Source organism: Oncorhynchus gorbuscha, linkage group LG16 (assembly GCF_021184085.1).
Source record: "Oncorhynchus gorbuscha isolate QuinsamMale2020 ecotype Even-year linkage group LG16, OgorEven_v1.0, whole genome shotgun sequence".
Classification (NCBI taxonomy): Eukaryota; Metazoa; Chordata; class Actinopteri; order Salmoniformes; family Salmonidae; genus Oncorhynchus; species Oncorhynchus gorbuscha.
This window is the reverse complement of record NC_060188.1, coordinates 6,801,507-6,821,703: the sequence shown is the minus strand read 5'-3', so window position 1 is coordinate 6,821,703 and position 20,197 is coordinate 6,801,507. Positions and strand designations below refer to the sequence as shown.

General features: G+C 48.1%; 1 pseudogene; it reads right to left on the bottom strand.

The window, feature by feature from the left end:
• Positions 1-7,486: 7,486 nt before the first annotated feature.
• LOC123999515 lies at positions 7,487-18,180 on the bottom strand (annotated as a pseudogene).
• Positions 18,181-20,197: the final 2,017 nt, after the last annotated feature.

Sequence of the window (20,197 nt, the reverse complement as noted above, 5' to 3'; positions counted from 1 at the left end):
ATAACACATGGAATCATAGTGAAGACATCTAAACTATGAAATAACACATGGAATCATAGTGAAGACATCTAAACTATGAAATAACACATGGAATCATAGTGAAGACATCTAAACTATGAAATAACACATGGAATCATAGTGAAGACATCTAAACTATGAAATAACACATGGAATCATAGTGAAGAAATAACATCTAAACATCTAAACTGAAATAACATATGGAATCATGTCGTAGCCAAAAAAAGTGTTAAACATATCAAAATATATTTTAGATTTTAGATTCTTCAAAATAGCCACCCTTTCCACACTCTTGGTATTCTCCCAACCAGCTTCACCTGGAATGCTTTTCCCACATATGCTGAGCACTTGTTGGCTGTTTTTCCTTCACTCTGCGGTCCAACTCTTCCCAAACCATCTCGATTGGGTTGAGGTCAGGGGACTGTGGATGCCAGGTCATCTGATGAGGCACTCCATCACTCTCCTTCTTGGTCCTGTTGAAAAACAAATGATAGTCCCACTAAGCACAAACCAGATGGGATGGCGAATAACTGCAGAATGCTGTGGTAGCCATGCTGGTTAAGTGTGCCTTGAAATCTAAATAAATCATTGACAGTGTCACCAGCAAAGCACCCCCACACCATCACACCTCCTCCATGATTTACGGTGGGAGCCACACATGCAGAGATCATTCATTCACCTACTCTGTGTCTCACAAAGACATAGCAGTTGGAACCAAAAATCTCACATTTGGACTCATCAGACCAAAGGACAGATTTCAACCGGTCTTATGTCCATTACTCATGTTTCTTGGCCCAAGAAAGTTTCTTCATCTTATTGGTGTCCTTTAGTAGTGGTTTCTTTACTTGACCATGAAGGCCTGATTCACACAGTCTCCTCTGAACAGTTGATGTTGAGATGTGTCTGTTACTTGAACTCTGTGAAGCATTTATTTGGGCTGCAATCTGAGGCTGGTAACTCTAATGAATTTATCCTCTGCAGCAGAGGTAACTCTGGGTCTTCCTTTCCTGTAGCGGTCCTCATGAGAGCCAGTTTCATCTTAGCGCTTGATGGTTTTTTCATCCTGCACTTGAAGAAACTCACAGTTCTTGAAATTTGATGTCTTCACTATTATTATACGATGTAGAAAATAGTACAAATAAAGAGAAATTCTTAAATGAGTAGGTGTGTCTAAACGTTTTACTGGTACTGTATATTATCACCATTATTGTTATATTATCACCATTGTTGTTATTATTATCATCATTATTGCTATATTATCACCATTGTTGTTGAATATATTATCACCATAATTGTTATATTATCACCATTGTTGTTGTTATATTATCAACATTACTGTTATATTATCACCATTACTGTTATATTATCACCATTGTTGTTGAATATATTATCACCATTATTGTTATATTTTCACCTTTTTTGTTTTCCCAGTAAATTTTGGGGACATTATTTTCCTGTGACTATTTGAGATTAAAAGCTTTTTATAAACAAAGTGACAAGCTATTGTCAACCATGTATTTTTAACATACACTTAGTGTACAAAATATTTAAAAGACACCTGCTATTTCCATGACATAGACTGACCAGGTGAATCCAGGTGAAAGGTATGATCCCTTATTGATGTCACTTGTTAAATCCACTTCAATCAATGTAGAGGAAGGGGATAAGATGGGTTAAAGAAGGATTTTAAAGCCCTGAGACAATTGAGACAAAGGATTTAAGTGCCTTTGAACGGGGTATGGTAGTAGGTGCCAGGCGAACCCGTTTGTGTCAATAACTGAAACGCTGCTGAGTTTTTCATGCTCAACAGTTTCCCCTGTGAATCAAGAACGGTCCACCACCCAAAGGACATCCAGCCAACTTGACTCAACTGTGGAAAGCATTGGAGTCAACATGAGCCAGCATCCCTGTGGAACGCTTTCAACACCTTATAGAGTCCATGCCCTGACAAACTGAGGCTGTTCTGAGGGCAAGGGGGGGGGTGCAACTCAATATTAGAAAGGTGTTCTTAATGTTTTGTACACTCAGTGTATATCAGTCAAGTTATTATCATCACGGAACAGTTTGTGTCGAGGACTGACTATTGCAAACACCCAGGAATAGTATAAATGTGTTCAACACTCTGTCAGATACTGATACTCAATTTCAGCATTCCCTTTTAGAAGACCAACAAAAGAATGCCCAAATGCAGAACATTTTGTAGAAAAGAATGTGGAAAAGCCCATTTCCAACCAGGTGTTTTGTGTATGGAGGGCTTCACCAATTTGTAAATCTTTGGCCCAACTCTCCATCTCATTACCTTATAAATCAGTGGGGATATAAAAAAACTAAAACAAATTAACTTTCCCCATAAGTCAATTACCAAAACACTCAGTTCAAACGCAAACAACAGACAGCAAAATAATGAAGGACCTTTTCAAAACCACAGGGTCCATCTCTGGCATGAGCGTTGTGCTCCCATGCTCCTGGTCCTATAGCCTGTAAAGGAGACCCCGTCAAAGGCTGGCCTGGAGGGTCTCATGCTGTTTCCACATTGTACCCCGGGCCTCCCCACAGCAGTGGCCCACATGGGAAAGCTGGCCAGGCGGCGGGATAAACCAATTACCCCCCCATATGGAGGGGACTCCTGCCGGCACACCATCCGAGGGGCTCCCGGCCTCCCGCTTCCAGGCGCTCCTGGAAACCCCCGGGACGTCGTTCCCTCAGATTCCGTCTGGAGAATTCCCAAAGATGGGAATTGTGTGACCTCAAAAGCCCCAGGGAGTAAATAATATTCAGCTCTGAAATTTGGTATGGTACGCCCCTCAGGAGGACAATGGTGACTTGGTGAGGGAGATCTGAGTTTGAAAATATACTTTTTGGAGACTTTAGGAGATATGAGTTAGAGTTGAAAGGGGTTCATCATTTTTTCACACCTCAGTTTTGTATTTAGTAGTATTTAAAATGTTGGTTAAAATGCTATGCAATTTAGGGTTTTTCAAGGGTGCTTTTCTAAGAAAAATGTCCTGCCTGAGTTGGCGAACAGCAAACATAGTGGATTTGAGCAGTTTGATCTTATAGGTTTAACCTTAACCTCATCAAGTGGGAGGAGAAGAAAGAGGAAAGTGAGAGAAACAAAAAATAGTGAAGAGATGAAGCCTAGTGGATATTAGCATCAGGAGTTATGATCAAAACCTCACCAAGAAACTAAGTTTGACAATAACCGGACGAACCGAAAGGATAAGAGAAGAGACAGAAAGACATAGAAGAGAGATAGAAAGAGAAGATGGGTAGAAAGAAAGAGAGAGATAGAAAGAGAAGAGAAGAGAAGAAAGATAGATAGAAGAGAGAGAGAGAGGAGATAGAAAGAGAAGAGAAAGCAAACAGCGATAGAAAGAGAAAAGAGATAGAAAGAGGAGAGAGATAGAAAGAGAAGACAGAAAGAGGAGATAGAAAGAGAACAGAGATAGAAAGAGAACAGAGATAGAAAGAGAACAGAGATAGAAAGAGGAGAGAGATAGAAAGAGAAGACAGAAAGAGGAGATAGAAAGAGAACAGAGATAGAAAGAGGGTAGAGTTAGAAAGAGAAGATAGAAAGAGAAGAGAAAGAGAACAGAGATAGAAAGAGAAAAGAGATAGAAAGAGGAGAGAGATAGAAATATAAAGAGAACAGAGATAGAAAGAGAAAGAGAACTGAGATAGATAGAAAGAAAGAAAGAAAGAAAGAAAGAAAGAAAGAAAGAAAGAAAGAAAGAAAAAGAAAGAAAGAAAAAAGAAAGAAAGAAAAAGAAAGAAAGTTAAAAGTTAGAGAGTTAAAAGATAGAGTTGATCTTGGTGGATAAAGTGACCGGTCTAATGGCTTGAAATTGCCCGCTTGGATTCATGAGGCCCAGTGAGGCTAACAGCGTCTGTGACAATGATCATTATGTCTGTCGGGGCCTTGTCACCGTGGGCCCATTGAGGGGGCCCCATTCAGCCCACGGTCATTTACACTTTCATTGGCAGCTATTTAGTCCCAATAAAACCTTCAACACAGCAATTTGTGAATCCTGCTCAGCCAAGTAGACGTGTGGAATAGGCATTAAAAGGAGTCGCTTTAAAAGTCAATGAATTGTTCCATCTTTTTGGGGGTGGGGCCTTAGATTTTTGGGGGCCGAAAAGTCCCCCTCCCACCTCTGCTCACTCTGTTTCCCAGGCTGTGATCGGGGAGCAACAGCCCCAAAAGAATAGACTGATTCAGCCTACTCATTTTCTGTCCCCCATCTTATCCATTTGTATATCATTTTACTCTGAGTTATTCCATTAACATTAGCACTGCTTATAATTAGGTCGGTATAGGATGCAGTGGAAAAGGGCCAAAGTAGAAACGTGTTGGACAGTTGGCTCTAAACTCCCATTCCCCTATAAAACAGATTATGCACTGTGTTGCATATGGATGGGGGTATAACATCCCATTTAAGACTATTCCATAACAGATATATCAAAAGACACAACAGCCGTGTGCTTTTACATGCTGGTCTTTAGGAGGGGCTCATGTCTCTGGACTTTACTGTTCATGTCTCTGTTGTGAAACACTCTATAGACCACAGCTAGATGGACTGGATAGGCTAAATACAAATCTACATTAATCATTTGCATTCAGACGCAGGTTGTAATACTTTTAAAATTCCGATTTTTGAAAAATCTCATTATTGGTTAGAGCAACCACTCCACCTGTGAGCAGTGAGATTTTAAATGGACCGTTTTCTATCACGAGGGTTATTTGAGGCCATATTAATAATCTCCTTGAACATTAGCCATTAACTATCTATTAAGTATTTATTAACTCTTATTATCTAAAAAATTCCACCGTCAACACTGCTGAGATTGCTAAGAGAAAGAGCCCAAACTATCTACCTCTGCAGTCTAATAAAGACTCCCACATTCATCACCTCAGCTTTCTCTCTGTCCGTCTGGTCCACAGTTTGCTGAGCTAGCAAGACTGGCAATACTAATGTGATACAATATTTTATAGTGCCTTGAGTTTTGGCTCCAGCCTCTTCTGAGACGTGAGTTTAAATCCCACTGCTTCCATCTAAAGCCCAGGTCTGTTGAATGTGTCTGATGAAGGACAGAGGGTCTGAGACGTGAGTTTAAATCCCACTGCTTCCATCTAAAGCCCAGGTCTGTTGAATGTGTCTGATGAAGGACAGAGTGTCTGAGACGTGAGTTTAAATCCCACTGCTTCCATCTAAAGCCCAGGTCTGTTGAATGTGTCTGATGAAGGAAGGACAGAGGGTCTGAGACGTGAGTTTAAATCCCACTGCTTCCATCTAAAGCCCAGGTCTGTTGAATGTGGCTGATGAAGGACAGAGTGTCTGCGACGTGAGTTTAAATCCCACTGCTTCCATCTAAAGCCCAGGTCTGTTGAATGTGGCTGATGAAGGACAGAGGGTCTGAGACATATAATCAATCATGAAGCTGAAGAAAAATGGTCTTCTTCATTCACGATCCCAGCAGCTCTGTAAAACCCCACTCTGCCTGCGTCACTCAGTCCACTGACTACCCACAATAGAGCAGGAGGGGCTGCCACGCCCAGGCTAACACTGAGGGGAGGAATGGTGATTGGGGGCAGAGGTGAGGGGGTTTGGGGTTGACATCCCCTCATCTTTCAAACTCTCCCTCTAATGCTAAGGGTTGTCTAACACTTAATGTCAAAAGCTCAATGAGTGAAATGAAAATACATCTTTACCACATTTAACAGTATTATTTTAATAGACAATAGATACCATAGTGCAATAGATGTTTTTGTCATTTAAATGTGTTGCAGAAAATTGTAATGCAAACATTCATGATCATTATTTCCTACAGGAGGAGCTATTTTCAACAAATATTTTCCCATAATGCTCAAGAACCATAATAAAGAATGTTATGAAGAATAAAATAAATATCTTGTTCAAAAGTTTAAGTAATTGCTTGAAAGTGCATTGCAAGTCAATCAAAAAAGTACACAAGAAATCCCCACAAGCATTGCTTATATATTTGGCAATAAATGGTAATCAAACTGAAGGTTTGCACCTACACTGTAGCATCATCCCCATACCCTGTAATAAAACCAAAATGATACAATCAATATGTAAATAAGCAAATCCTTGTGAAAAACACTTCATTTACATTACAATAAAATATTTCAAAACCTATTGTACAAAGGAATAAACAAGACCACATAAAACCTAACAATCAGACATTACATTCATATGATTTCCTGCCACAGTAGTTCAAAGGACACCTCTCACACCGAGACCCTGAAGAGAGCAGCAGTTGGTGTGGGGAGAGACAAGGAGTGAAGCAGCAGTTGGTGTGGGGAGAGACAAGGAGTGAAGCAGCAGTTGGTGTGGGGAGAGACAAGGAGTGAAGCAGCAGTTGGTGTGGGGAGAGACAAGGGGAGTGAAGCAGCAGTTGGTGTGGGGAGAGACAAAGAAGCAGCAGTTGAAGCAACAGTTGGGAGAGAGGAGTGAAGCAGCAGTTGGTGTTGGGAGAGACAAAGAGTGAAGCAGCAGTTGGTGTTGGGAGAGACAAAGAGTGAAGCAGCAGTTGGTGTGGGGAGAGACAAAGAGTGAAGCAGCAGTTGGTGTGGGGAGAGACAAAGAGTGAAGCAGCAGTTGGTGTGGGGAGAGACAAAGAGTGAAGCAGCAGTTGGTGTTGGGAGAGACAAAGAGTGAAGCAGCAGTTGGTGTGGGGAGAGACAAGGAGTGAAGCAGCAGTTGGTGTGGGGAGAGACAAGTTGGTGTGGGGAGAGACAAGGAGTGAAGCAGCAGTTGGTGTGGGGAGAGACAAGGAGTGAAGCAGCAGTTGGTGTGGGGAGAGACAAAGAGTGAGGCAACAGTTGGGAGAGACAAGGAGTGAAGCAGCAGTTGGTGTTGGGAGAGACAAAGAGTGAAGCAGCAGTTGGTGTTGGGAGAGACAAAGAGTGAAGCAGCAGTTGGTGTGGGGAGAGACAAAGAGTGAAGCAGCAGTTGGTGTGGGGAGAGACAAAGAGTGAAGCAGCAGTTGGTGTTGGGAGAGACAAAGAGTGAAGCAGCAGTTGGTGTGGGGAGAGACAAAGAGTGAAGCAGCAGTTGGTGTGGGGAGAGACAAGGAGTGAAGCAGCAGTTGGTGTGGGGAGAGACAAGGAGTGAAGCAGCAGTTGGTGTGGGGAGAGACAAGGAGTGAAGCAGCAGTTGGTGTGGGGAGAGACAAGGAGTGAAGCAGCAGTTGGTGTGGGGAGAGACATTGGTGTGGGGAGACATTGAAGCATTTAAGACAAAGAGTCATTTAGCAGACAAGGAGTGAAGCAGCAGTTGGTGTGGGGAGAGACAAGGAGTGAAGCAGCAGTTGGTGTGGGGAGAGACAAGGAGTGAAGCAGCAGTTGGTGTGGGAGAGACAAAGAGTGAAGCAGCAGTTGGGAGAGACAAGGTGAGTTGAAGCAGCAGTTGGTGTTGGGAGAGACAAAGAGACAAAGAGTGAAGCAGCAGTTGGTGTGGGGAGAGACAAAGAGTGAAGCAGCAGTTGGTGTGGGGAGAGACAAAGAGTGAAGCAGCAGTCAAACCATTTCTAGTCTCTGGGAGCTGTGGGCGTTGAGAAGAGAGACAGACAAAGGGCCAGGCTCTCTAAGCCTTTCCCCGCTGGGGCCGGCAGGGGCTGGGGTGGCCCCTCTAGTGCTGGTTGGATGGGTCCCCTGTGGGCCCCTGCCCTGGGCCTTGTACTCCTTGTGCTCTACAAGTGCTCCAACAGATTTGTCCCTGCTGGTGTTGTGAGCGGTATAGATTCATGAGGAGTAGAAGGGACAACATCTCTCAAACCGCTGTGGTCGTGAGGAACTCATCCCGCTCGCTTGCTGCCACAGCGACATAATCTCTACCATGCCAACTGGGGTAGAAAGAAGAGACTCAATGTGTTCCATTTAAGAAAATAAACCCTACATATAGGTCACAGGGCTCATGGATCGCCACTAGGAACTGGGACACACCCTCAGTCCAGCGGGAACTCACAGGGGTTCTGACGAGCCGCCCAAGCTGATTGGTAGAGGGACATGAAGTCTTTATAGCGGGGGGCACAACCCAGCCAGGCCTCCCCAAAGTGTTCTGTCCCTGTGAATAGGAACTCTCCGCCCCCAGGCTTTACGTGACACTGTAACAGTGTGTGGATGTGACCGTGCCATGAGGAACTGGAACCGGGAACCCTCTGGTGCCAGTGTGGCGCTCGAACACCCCGCTACGCTGCCGGTACACCCTCCCCTCTGAGACCTCCACCAACGATGTCTGCCGCTCAGCATTGTGGGATACGTTCCTGATGGAGCCGCGAACCACTGGAGGGGCAGAGGAGGGGACTAACATTAGAGACTGTTTTCAGTCATCCCAATCATTTATGGTTAAGTTTTATTGTAATGAAAACCAATTAATATGAACAGAAAGATGAGAAATGTATCAATTAAACAGCCACCAATACAGTATGATTCAGCTGATCTAAATTGTTATGTGCATTTCAATAATGTGTTTTTTTAAAGCGGCCAAGAGGGAAATTAAAAAGTTAACAGGATCTTGCTGTGTGAGTATGAGTGGAAAAAGGATTCAAATCTTCCCTCCAGAAAAGTCACTCTCAGTCTCCACATCCCCCACTCACTCTCCCTCCTCTCAGTCTCCACATCCCCCACTCACTCTCCCTCCTCTCAGTCTCCACATCCCCCACTCACTCTCCCTCCTCTCAGTCTCCACATCCCCCACTCACTCTCCCTCCTCTCAGTCTCCACATCCCCCTCACTCACTCTCCCTCCTCTCAGTCTCCACATCCCCCACTCACTCTCCCTCCTCTCAGTCTCCATCCCCACTCACTCTCCCTCCTCTCAGTCTCCACATCCCCACTCACTCTCCCTCCTCTCAGTCTCCCCCACTTCCCCTCCTCTCAGTCCCCCACTCACTCTCCCTCCTCTCAAAGTCAGTCTCCACATCCCCCACTCCCAAGGAGTCCTCTCAAAGAGTGAAGCAGTCTCCACATCCCCCACTCCTCTCCCTCCTCTCAGTCTCCACATCCCCCACTCACTCTCCCTCCTCTCAGTCTCCACATCCCCCACTCACAGTCTCCACACATCCCCCACTCACTCTCCTCCTCTCAGTCTCCACATCCCCCACTCACTCTCCCCTCCAGTCTCCAGTCTCCACATCCCCCCTCCTCTCAGTCTCCCCCACTCACTCTCCCTCCTCTCAGTCTCCAGTCTCCCTCTCAGTCATCCCCCCAGTCTCATCCCCACTCAGCAGTCTCCCTCCTCTCAGTCTCCACATCCCCCACTCACTCCCTCCTCTCCTCTCAGTCTCCACATCCCCACTCACTCTCCCTCCTCTCAGTCTCCACATCCCCCACTCACTCTCCCTCCTCTCAGTCTCCACATCCCCCACTCACTCTCCCTCCTCTCAGTCTCCACATCCCCCATCCCCCCTCCTCTCAGTCTCACATCCCCCACACTCCCTCCTCTCAGTCTCCACATCCCCCACTCACTCTCCCTCCTCTCAGTCTCCACATCCCCCACTCACTCTCCCTCCTCTCAGTCTCCACATCCCCCACTCACTCTCCCTCCTCTCAGTCTCCACATCCCCCACTCACTCCTCCCTCCTCTCAGTCTCCACATCCCCCACTCACTCTCCCTCCTCTCAGTCTCCACATCCCCCACTCACTCTCCCTCCTCTCAGTCTCCACATCCCCCACTCACTCTCCCTCCTCTCAGTCTCCACATCCCCCACTCACTCTCCCTCCTCTCAGTCTCCACATCCCCCACTCACTCTCCCTCCTCTCAGTCTCCACATCCCCCACTCACTCTCCCTCCTCTCAGTCTCCACATCCCCAGTCTCCACATCCCCCACTCCTCTCCCTCTCTCAGTCTCCACATCCCCCACTCACTCTCCCTCCTCTCAGTCTCCACATCCCCCACCTCTCCACATCCCCCACTCAGCAGTCTCCCTCTCTCTCAGTCTCCACATCCCCCTCTCAGTCTCCACATCCCCCACTCACTCTCCCTCCTCTCAGTCTCCACATCCCCCTCTCAGTCTCTCCCCCACTCACTCTCCCTCCTCTCAGTCTCCACATCCCCCACTCCTCTCCCTCCTCTCAGTCTCCACATCCCCCACTCATCCCCCTCTCAGTCTCCACATCCCCCACTCACTCTCCTCCTCTCAGTCTCCACATCCCCCACTCCTCTCCCTCCTCTCAGTCTCCACATCCCCCACTCACCTCCTCCTCCCCCACTCAGTCTCCACTCACTCTCCCTCCTCTCAGTCTCCCCCACTCACTCTCCCTCCTCTCAGTCCTCCTCCTCAGTCTTCACATCCCCCACTCACTCTCCCTCCTCTCAGTCTCCACATCCCCCACTCCTCCCTCCTCTCAGTCTCCACATCCCCCACTCACTCTCCCTCTCCTCCACATCAGTCTCCACATCCCCCACTCACTCTCCCTCCTCTCAGTCTCCACATCCCCCACTCATCCCCCTCTCAGTCTCCACATCCCCCACTCACTCTCCCTCCTCTCAGTCTCCACATCCCCCACTCACTCTCCCTCCTCTCAGTCTCCACATCCCCCACTCACTCTCCCTCCTCTCAGTCTCCACATCCCCACTCCCCCCTCCTCTCAGTCTCCACTCCCCCACTCTCCCTCCTCTCAGTCTCCACATCCCCCCTCCTCTCAGTCTCCACATCTCACTCCCTCCTCTCAGTCTCCACATCCCCCACTCACTCTCCCTCCTCTCAGTCTCCACATCCCCCACTCACTCTCCCTCCTCTCAGTCTCCACATCCCCCACTCACTCTCCCCCACTCCTCCCTCAGTCTCCACATCCCCCACTCACTCTCCCTCCTCTCAGTCTCCACATCCCTCACTCTCCCTCCTCTCAGTCTCCACATCCCCCACTCATCCCCCCTCTCAGTCTCCACATCCCCCACTCTCTCCTCCTCTCAGTCTCCCCCACACTCTCCCTCCTCTCAGTCTCCACATCCCCCACTCCCCTCTCAGTCTCCACATCCCCCACTCACTCTCCCTCCTCTCAGTCTCCACATCCCCCACTCACTCTCCCTCCTCTCAGTCTCCACATCCCCCACTCACTCTCCCTCCTCTCAGTCTCCACATCCCCCTCACTCTCCCTCCTCTCAGTCTCTCCCCCACTCCTCTCAGTCTCCACATCCCCCACTCACTCTCCCTCCTCTCAGTCTCCACATCCCCCACTCACTCTCCCTCCTCTCAGTCTCCACATCCCCCACTCACTCTCCCCTCCAGTCTCCAGTCTCAGTCTCCATCCCCCACTCACTCTCCCTCCTCTCAGTCTCCACATCCCCCACTCACTCTCCCTCCTCTCAGTCTCACATCCCCCACTCACTCTCCTCTCCCTCCTCAGTCTCCACATCCCCCTCACTCACATCCCCCACTCCCTCCTCCTCAGTCTCCACATCCCCCACTCAGTCTCTCCCCCACTCCTCTCAGTCTCCACATCCCCCACTCACTCTCCTCCTCTCCCCCCACTCAGTCTCCACATCCCCCACTCACTCTCCCTCCTCTCAGTCTCCACATCCCCCACTCTCCCCTCCTCTCAGTCTCCACTCTCCCTCCTCTCAGTCTCCCCCACATCCCCCCTCTCAGTCTCCACTCTCCCTCCTCTCAGTCTCCACATCCCCCACTCACTCTCCCTCCTCCTCTCAGTCTCCACATCCCCCACTCACTCTCCCTCCTCTCAGTCTCCATCCCCCATCCCCCACTCCACTCTCCCTCCTCTCCTCTCAGTCTCCACATCCCCCACTCACTCCACATCCCCCACTCACTCCCCTCCTCTCAGTCTCCTCTCCTCCACATCCCCCACTCACTCTCCCTCCTCTCAGTCTCCACATCCCCCACTCACTCTCCCTCCTCTCCTCTCAGTCTCCACATCCCCCACTCACTCTCCCTCCTCTCAGTCTCCACATCCCCCACTCACTCTCCCTCCTCTCAGTCTCCACATCCCCCACTCACTCTCCCTCCTCTCAGTCTCCACATCCCCCACTCCTCTCAGTCTCCACATCCCCCACTCACTCTCCCTCCTCTCAGTCTCCACATCCCCCACTCACTCTCCCTCCTCTCAGTCTCCACATCCCCCACTCACTCTCCCTCCTCTCAGTCTCCACATCCCCCACTCACTCTCCCTCCTCTCAGTCTCCACATCCCCCTCACTCACTCTCCCATCCCCCACTCTCAGTCTCCACATCCCCCACTCACTCTCCCTCCTCTCAGTCTCCACATCCCCCACTCACTCTCCCTCCTCTCAGTCTCCACATCCCCCACTCTCTCCCTCCTCTCAGTCTCCACATCCCCCACTCCTCTCCCTCCTCTCAGTCTCCACATCCCCCACTCACTCTCCCTCCTCTCAGTCTCCACATCCCCCACTCACTCTCCCTCCTCTCAGTCTCCACATCCCCCACTCACTCTCCCTCCCTCCTCTCAGTCTCCACATCCCCCACTCATCAGTCTCCACATCCCCCACTCACTCTCCTCTCCTCTCAGTCTCCACATCCCCCACTCACTCTCCCTCCTCTCAGTCTCCACATCCCCCACTCAGTCTCTCCCCCACTCCTCTCAGTCTCCACATCCCCACTCACTCTCCCTCCTCTCAGTCTCCACATCCCCCACTCACTCTCCCTCCTCTCAGTCTCCACATCCCCCAGTCTCCACATCTCCCTCCCTCCCTCTCAGTCTCCACATCCCCCACTCAGTCTCTCCCCCACTCCTCTCAGTCTCCACATCCCCCACTCACTCCCCACTCCCTCCTCTCAGTCTCCCCCCACATCCCATCCCCCACTCACTCTCCCTCCTCTCAGTCTCCACATCCCCCACTCACTCTCCCTCCTCTCAGTCTCCACATCCCCTCTCAGTCTCCACATCCCCCACTCACTCTCCCTCCTCTCAGTCTCCACATCCCCCACTCACTCTCCCTCCTCTCAGTCTCCACCCCCATCCCCTCCCTCACTCTCCTCTCCTCTCAGTCTCCACATCCCCCACTCCTCCTCTCACTCTCCCCCACTCCTCCCCTCCTCTCAGTCTCCACATCCCCCACTCACTCTCCCTCCTCTCAGTCTCCACATCCCCCACTCACTCTCCCTCCTCTCTCCAGTCCCCACTCATCCCCCTCTCAGTCTCCACATCCCCCACTCCCTCTCTCCTCAGTCTCCACATCCCCCACTCACTCTCCCTCCTCTCAGTCTCCACATCCCCCACTCACTCTCCCTCCTCTCAGTCTCCACATCCCCCACTCACTCTCCCTCCTCTCAGTCTCCACATCCCCCACTCACTCTCCCTCCTCTCAGTCTCCACATCCCCACTCACTCTCCCTCCTCTCAGTCTCCACATCCCCCACTCACTCTCCCTCCTCTCAGTCTCCACATCCCCCACTCACTCTCCCTCCTCTCAGTCTCCACATCCCCCACACTCTCCCTCCTCTCAGTCTCCACATCCCCCACTCACTCCCCTCCTCCCCACTCACTCTCAGTCTCCACATCCCCCACTCACTCTCCCTCCTCTCAGTCTCCACATCCCCCACTCACCCCCCCACTCACTCTCCCTCCTCTCAGTCTCCATCCCCCACTCACTCTCCATCTCAGTCTCCACCCCCCACTCACTCTCCCCTCTCTCTCAGTCTCAGTCTCCACATCCCCCACTCACTCTCCCTCCTCTCAGTCTCCATCCCCCATCCCCCCTCCTCTCAGTCTCCACATCCCCCACTCACTCTCCTCCTCTCAGTCTCCACATCCCCCTCTCACTCACTCCCCTCCCTCCTCTCAGTCTCCACATCCCCACTCACTTCTCCCTCCTCTCAGTCTCCACATCCCCCACTCACTCTCCCTCCTCTCAGTCTCCACATCCCCCACTCACTCTCCCTCCTCTCAGTCTCCACATCCCCCAACTCTCCCTCCTCTCAGTCTCCACATCCCCCACTCACTCTCCCTCCTCTCAGTCTCCACATCCCCCACTCACTCCCCTCCTCAGTCTCCAGTCTCCACATCCCCCACTCACTCTCCCTCCTCTCAGTCTCCACATCCCCCACTCACTCTCCCTCCTCTCAGTCTCCACATCCCCCACTCACTCTCCCCCCACTCCCCTCCTCTCAGTCTCCACATCCCCCACTCACTCTCCCTCCTCTCAGTCTCCACATCCCCCACTCACTCTCCTAACCTCCTCTCAGTCTCCACATCCCCCACTCAGACTCCACAGAAATCCCTCCATTCCCTCCTTTCACTCTCTGTGGCCATTTACACTTTCATTAGCCAGCTATTTTCTCTCATCAAAAGTCGATGATGGCGACTTGTGAGATCAGGGCACGGGAGTCAGCCTATAAATGAAGTAGACTCAATGGTACTATTGCTTCTGCTCTGTTGCAGCCTTTGGCCAATGGGTCTCCCATTGTGCAGCCTCAGCCCTCACATCTGTCAGGCCCACTCTGCCCAGCTACAGAAGCTGTTCGCTGGGAACAGATTAGCCCACTACCACCCCCCCAACACATCCACACAGACACAAAATCTCCTTTCCAACACCCACACCACTCACTCACTCACTCACTCCCACTCTGTCACTCCACTTTCACTCCACCCCAGGCCTTTGTAGAATAAATGAGTGGTGATACCCAGCTGATGAGGGGACAGATTGGGCTACATGAATCTATGGAGAACTAAGGAGATAGGACACAACGAGTCAAAAGCTATAGTTGTTTACCGTTTTTATAAATGTTTGATATAGGATCTAGATTTGTAAATAAGAACAATAATGAATTATTTATGTTTTATTGATACATACCAAAGTCACTGCTGCAGATGGCCAGGAGGAGCTCTGTGTCATTGCAGGGACGGCAGCTAGCTGTGGGAGGAGAGAGAGAAGTTTATAGTGTTGGTCTATGCAGAGGAAAGGGACACACATCACCCTGTGGAGCAAAAATGCACATCCTTTCACTTCACTTGTCTTCTCACAACTCTCTCTCTCTTATCCACTCTCTCTCTCTCTCACTCTGCCCACTCCATACTCTGCATCACCACCCATTTCTCTCTTTCTCTCACTTAACCATCATCATCTACACTTCTTATAGTGATCATCTTACTGGACACTATCACCCTACTGTGAGGGTCCACTTCCAACACTTCAGACCACAACTAACACCCTACTGTGAGGGTCCACTTCCAACACTTCAGACCACACAACTAACACCCACCTGTGAGGGTCCACTTCAACACTTCAGACCACAACTATCACCCTACTGTGAGGGTCCACTTCAACACTTCACACCACAACTAACACCCTACTGTGAGGGTCCACTTCCAACACTTCAGACCACAACTAACACCCTACTGTGAGGGTCCACTTTCAACACTTCAGACCACAACTAACACCCTACTGTGAGGGTCCACTTTCAACACTTCAGACCACAACTAACACCCACCTGTGAGGGTCCACTTTCAACACTTCAGACCACAACTAACACCCTACTGTGAGGGTCCACTTTCAACACTTCAGACCACAACTAACACCCACCTGTGAGGGTCCACTTTCAACACTTCAGACCACAACTAACACCCTACTGTGATGGTCCACTTTCAACACTTCAGACCACAACTAACACCCTACCCACTGAGGGTCCACTTTCAACACTTCAGACCACAACTAACACCCACCTGTGAGGGTCCACTTTCAACACTTCAGACCACAACTAACACCCACCTGTGAGGGTCCACTTTCAACACTTCAGACCACAACTAACACCCTACTGTGAGGGTCCACTTTCAACACTTCAGACCACAACTAACACCCTACTGTGATCGTCCACTTTCAACACTTCAGCCCACACCCATCACCCTACTGTGACGGCTGGGCTTGAGATAACTGATTGATGGATGGGGATTACAGACAGCTTGCCACTCCATTGACACACACATACCAGCAGCTCCATCCCTCCGTTCATCCATCCCTCCTCAGTTCATCCAGACAACAAGGCAAGGGGTCAGATGGAGGAATGTCTGGCATGCGTCTCTACTCCATTCACATCTCCTCCACCATACTAGCACTGCCCACACAGATCAAAAGCCTTGATGAGTCTCAACCTCCATGTTTGACTTCTATTGTTTAGCGGTCTAATTGAATGACCTGACTGGTGACCCCAATCACTGGTATCCTCCACTGAACTCCTCCACTCTGTCAATATTGGGAGAGAAGGACTCAGACAGACAGACATCACCAGGACAGGAGAATGACGTCACCCCATTGAGACAGGCCCACACAGAGATGAGGCATCTGTAGAATCCAACAAGTATTTGCTGTCTCCATTGAGATACCCGGGGGCCATTGGCCCTCCGCCACCCTGGCCCCTGCTCCCTAGCTTTGTCCCTCCGGTGGAAATGAGACCACCAGACAAAACAACAGACCGGTCAGCAGCTGCTTCCTAGACCAGGCAAGATTAGATTTGGTTTTTAATTGGATAATTGACTGATTTCTTTGGGCCCCAAACTGTCCCTCAGTCTCCCAGCACACCCTCCACCCACACAGTGAATGGGCCCACCTCTTGTGCCATGTGCTGTGATGCTAGGAGTTTATTGTCTTCTATGATTAAGTTAGAATGTATCAGTGTTTTATTATTCATGCACTTTCTTGGAAATGGTTAAATGATGGTCAAGAAGATGAGTCTAAAGTAAAAACACTTCAAAACAACTGAAGGTGATGATTTGCATTAAGGATACTTGTTGATCACTTTCATTCTTCACTGCAATGTTCTTTTTTGACACCAATACAACTGACAAAACATACATTATTTTTGTTATATCAATAAATGATTATGTCTATTTACAATTGGGATTGCAACTCCAACAAAAGTGTCAAATTAACATCTTATGACCATGTCATACAAATAGAGAATTCGTATCGTCTCCAAATTTCAGTGGTCAAAAGTTCTTAAATTCGAATAATTTAACGTAGCCTACTACTTAGGTCGTTTTTTGTGGTATCTGTACTTCACTTTATATTTTTGACAACTTGTACTTTTACTTCACTACATTCCTAAATAAAATGTACTTTTTACTCCATACATTTTCCCTGACACCCAAAAGTATACGTTACATTTTGAATGGTTAGCAGGACAGTAAAATGGTCCAATTGACGCACTTATCAAGAGAACATCCCTGTTCATCCCTACTGCCTCTGATCTGGCAAACTAACTAAACACAAATGCTTCGTTTGTAGATTATGTCTGCGTGTTAGTGTGCTCCTGGCTATCGATAAATAAGCTTGTGCGGTCTGGTTTGCTTAACATAAGCATTTTTTTTTTAATGATTTATACTTTTACTTTACATGCTGAAGTATAGTTTTGCAATTACATTTACTTTTGAAATGTAAGTACATTTAAAGCCAAATACTTTTAGACTTTTACTCAAGTAGTATTTTACTGGGTGACTTCCTCTTTACTTAAGTCATTGTATATTAAGGAATCTTTACTTTTACTCAACTATGACAATTGGGTATTTTTTCACAACTGTCAAATACTCACCCTGCAACAGACTTTGGCCGAGGTTGGGCGCAGTGGTCCGATCGCCCAGCAACTCATATCTGAAGCCTACTGCGCGTTGGCTGATATCCCTCTGCGGGTTCGCCAGGAGGAAGATGGCTGGCTTCTGAGGTCCGTCCGCCGGGAAACAGAACACTTGCTCCGGACGCCCTCCATCCGTCATCAACAGGTCAAGTTCCCCGGCCCGCTCGATGTAGACGCTGGCACCGTTGAAGCTGCGGAACGGTTTGATGCAGACCGTTGTGTGGCGCGCAGAGGACAGGTTGGGTTCCAGGACGACCCGAAGCGCCTGGCCCGGGTAGACCCACTCCACCGAACCCTCTGTGCAACGCAGCCGCACCTGCTGCACAGTCCGCGAGTTAGCCGCAGCCTCACGCGCCAAACCACTGCAATCCATGAACAAGGAGAATGGTTCAAATGGTCAGACTCACTCAGAAAACAACGCAGAGAATCCAAGTGTTAAAACATTTATTGTTTTGGCAAAACCCATTTATAGGATAACTGCAAGTAGTGCTATTGCATATTATTGTTGTTGTTGCAATAATATGCAACAATAAGAATACACAATTACCTGAAAACGATGAGGATATTGGTATAAACAGATAATAACCATAAATATTTAGACAACAAAGTTTTTAGAACGGCAAACGCAATCTCAAAGTCAATTACCAGTTTGGAATTCTGGCTACTAAAAAAGCAGAATCCCTCACCTTCCACTCCAGTTGCATAGGTCTGCCGCGCAGGAGACAACCAGCAGAGGAACAGTACATACATGAAAATCAGCCTTAGAGTTGGTGACATTGCAACAACCAAATATAGGAATAAAATAGAATCCAAAATCAACTTGGCGAGAAAACATCACCAATGTTCCGCTCCAATCATTCTGCTAGCTCACTGAGATGCTCTCTTAGCAACATCTGTGGACGCCTGTGACTGACGCTGCGGCTGCGTTGTATGATTAGCCACGTGCACCCTCGCCCCCTGACAGCGTTGGTAGAAAATGGATGTCCTCGCTATGTGTATGTGTGTATGTGTGTGGACGATTGTGGTTGATACAACCGGGAATGGATTTCGTCATCATTACCGTTGGACCACAATGGAAATAAGCTAATAAGCTTAATTGTGTTATCCTTGATGATTTTCTTAAATTGTATGTGGAGGCGTCACTGGCTGGAGCGCGCTTATGTATGTATTTTACAACTTGTCAAATAAATTCAATCAATCAATCAATGGCGTAATTACCAAGCCCAAAGATTTGTAAATCGAAACCGTTTCAAAGGCGGTATTTTTTATTTGTCGTGACATCATTTATTGATAGAAGTTGTGTAAAATGGAAAAAACAACATGTAGGCTATTTGTGGCAAATTGTAGGTATCGGTTATCAATCGGAATAGCCTGTGGGTCCAATAATCGGAAAAGGTTGACCAAAACGTAATTACATTTTTTAAATCGCATTATTTAGGCCTACGTTCCCACACGACTTAATACGCGTTCAATCTGTTTTAGCTTTTGCTTTAGGTTAGTTCAGTGAAAAGACGATCCGCAGTACAGGCTCCAGCCATCTGTTACCTTCAAGTGCACTGCGCGACTCACAGCTTTTCCACACCTGGATAATTGGAGCTTTCGTGAAACTTTGGGAAATAACTGCCGACAAATGCCAATTACTTGTTATTTCGAAGCCTTTTATTTATGTAGGCTAGTATTGATACGTATTTTCCGAACACTTTATATTTGCACATTCAACCCTAAACATTGGCCTATAAAAGTAAATAACTCATAAAATAAATGAACAAAATAATACGATTTTGTTTGTATATATATGCAGATAATTTAAATCGCATTTTGTAATGATAGGCTTGGTTCTATAAAAACGAATGGTAGGCCTAACGGCCACAGATAGTATAGTTTGGGTGGTGAGTGGTGGTGAAGGAGATGGGAGGGCGAATAACGGTAATGATGACGAAATCCATCCAACTAGGAACAGGCCCAGGCCAAGAACTGAAAAAGGTATAACGTATTTTTGATACTTGGGCTCTATCTAGTGGCCGTGTACATGTACTGCACATCTGGAAAATGCAGGTCATGCGCGTCCGGTTTAACGTTAATGAGGGTGGACAAACTCAGAACAAAATAGCAATCCTTCTGGGCCCAAGCAACAAAAGGTGCAAGTCAAGACCATGGCGACATCTTGCGGGGTTTTTCAGCAACCACATGTGTATAATACTGTTGGTTGTTCACAGGACTTGGTTGGCCCCCTCCGGTGGTCGCGAGATCAAAGGCTTATACGTTTTGATGGGAATGTAGTTTGGTAAATTGCACTCATATGGAGAATTTAGGCAGATGTTTTCTCAGTTGCGGGAAAGTCCTCTGCTAGGGTATAGGCTTACGAAAGGGATATGTACTTTCCTCAACCAGGTGGAAATTTAACAGACATAGGCCTACTGTGTAGAAATAACACAGTCTATAGGCTAGATTTTTTAAATTGCAAAGAGCTCAAATAGGGCACCTTTCATTCATTTTAAACATTAATAATGTATGTATTTCTTAACCTACATTATTTTAATGTAGTCTATAAAAAGTATTCCGAACTATACCCAGGAATAGCTATTATTTTCAATCGTCTATCAGAATTCAGCTGTAA